This window comes from Cornus florida, unplaced genomic scaffold, assembly GCF_030987335.1.
Source record: "Cornus florida cultivar Cherokee Brave unplaced genomic scaffold, ASM3098733v1 CherokeeBrave_3.0.0_Hap2_scaffold_4, whole genome shotgun sequence".
NCBI lineage: Eukaryota > Viridiplantae > Streptophyta > Magnoliopsida > Cornales > Cornaceae > Cornus > Cornus florida.
The window spans coordinates 185,001-187,500 of NW_026775868.1; positions in this window are offsets into that span (position 1 = coordinate 185,001).

Consider the following 2,500-nt stretch of genomic DNA (forward strand, 5'->3'; position numbering starts at 1 on the left):
AAAATTTTTTTTTTTTTTTTTTTTTTTTTTTTTTTTTTTTTTTTTATATATATATATACCGAAGAATGAACAAGAAGACCGAGGCAACCAAAATTTTTTTTTATTTTCCTCCGATATACCAAAGCAAGAACAAGAAGACCGAGGCTTCAAAAAAATTTTTTTTTTTTGATATACCGAAGAATGAACAAGAAGACCGAGGCATCCAAAATTTTTTTTTTTTTTTTGCTCCGATATACCAAAGCAAGAACAAGAAGACCGAAGTCTCAAATTTTTTTTTTTTTTTTTTTTTTTTTTTTTTTTTTTTTTGATATACCGAAGAATGAACAAGAAGACCGAGGCATCCAAAAAATTTTTTTTTTTTTTTCTCCGATATACCAAAGCAAGAACAAGAAGACCGAGGCATCAAAATTTTTTTTTTTTTTTTTTTTTTTTTTTTTTTTTTTTTTTCGATAAATCCAACCGAGAACAAGAAGACCGAGGCATCCAAAATTTTTTTTTTTTTTTTTTCTTTCCCATATACCAGAGAAAGAACATGAAGACCGAGGCAACCAACAAAAAATAATTTTTTTTTTCTCTTTCCCGGAATTTTTTTTTTTTTTTTTCGAAATAGCCGAGAAAGAATATGAAGACCGAGGCATCCAACAAAAAAATTTTTTTTTTTTTTTTTCCTAATCTACCCAAGCAAAACAAATAGAAGACCGAGGCATCCAAAAAAATTTTTTTTTTTTTTTTCTTTTTTCGAAAAATTTTTTTTCACAAAAACTTTTTTTTTTTTTTTTCCCCAAAAAATTTTTTTTTTCGTTCCAAGCTAACCAAGACATCTACTATTCACTAGTAGAGCAATCGAGACTGCAAAGCAAGCAATGGCCTTACTTGCAGCTCTTGGTGCTGAGAACTCCCCCCCCCCTATAGTAGTCTTAAGTAAAACCACAGCTCTGACAGGAGTAGATATTGCATGCGAGCGAGGAGTCGTAATGGGCAAAATTGACTCGGGGGACCTCCAAATCGAATTCCGTTTCGAGCAAAACACTTCTTAGGCTTCAAGGAAGCTCCCATAAAATTTCCAAACCCAAACTCCAAACTTCATTTTTTAGCCTACAATGCCCACGTGCACGCCGGTGTGCACGCAGGGGTGCTTGAGCATGCGGGAGAGGAGCCATAATGGGCAACATTGACTCGGGGGACCTCCAAATCGAAATCCGTCTCGAGCAAAACACTTCTTAAGCTTCTAGGAAGCTCCCATAAAACTTCCAAACCCAAACTCCAAACTTTATTTTTTAGCATACAATGCCCACGTGCACGCCGGGGTGCTTGAGCGTGCGGGCGAGGAGCCATAATGGGCAACATTGACTCGGGGGACCTCCAAATCGAAATCCGTCTCGAGCAAAACACTTCTTAAGCTTCAAGGAAGCTCCCATAAAACTTCCAAACCCAAACTCCAAACTTTATTTTTTAGCATACAATGCCCACGTGCACGCAGGGGTGCTTGAGCATGCGGGAGAGGAGCCATAATGGGCAACATTGACTCGGGGGACCTCCAAATCGAAATCCGTCTCGAGCAAAACACTTCTTAAGCTTCTAGGAAGCTCCCATAAAATTTTCAAACCCAAACTCCAAACTTCATTTTTTAGCATACGATGCCCCCGTGCACGCGGGGGTGCTTGAGCGTGCGGGGGAGGAGTCATAATGGGCAAAACTAACTCGGGGGATCTCCAAATCAAAATCCGTCTCGAGCAAAGCAGTTCTTAGGCTTCTAGGAAGCTCCCATAAAATTTCCGAACCCAAACTCCAAACTTCATTTTTTAGCATACTATGCCCACGTGCACGCCGGGGTGCACGAGCGTGCGGGCGAGGAGTCGTAATGGGCAAAATTAACTCGGGGGACCTCCAAATCGAAATCCGTCTCGAGCAAAGCATTTCTTAGGCTTCTAGGAAGTTCCCGTAAAATTTTCAAACCCAAACTCCAAACTTCATTTTTTAGCACACAATGCCCACGTGCACGCGGGGGTGCTTAAGCGTGCGGGCGAGGAGTCATAATGGGCAAAATTAACTCGGGGGACCTCCAAATCGAAATCCGTCTCGAGCAAAGCACTTCTTAGGCTTCTAGGAAGCTCCCATAAAATTTCCAAACCCAAACTCCAAACTTCATTTTTTAGCATACGATGCCCCCGTGCACGCGGGGGTGCTTGAGCGTGCGGGGGAGGAGTCATAATGGGCAAAACTAACTCGGGGGATCTCCAAATCAAAATCCGTCTCGAGCAAAGCAGTTCTTAGGCTTCTAGGAAGCTCCCATAAAATTTCCGAACCCAAACTCCAAACTTCATTTTTTAGCATACTATGCCCACGTGCACGCCGGGGTGCACGAGCGTGCGGGCGAGGAGTCGTAATGGGCAAAATTAACTCGGGGGACCTCCAAATCGAAATCCGTCTCGAGCAAAGCATTTCTTAGGCTTCTAGGAAGTTCCCGTAAAATTTTCAAACCCAAACTCCAAACTTCATT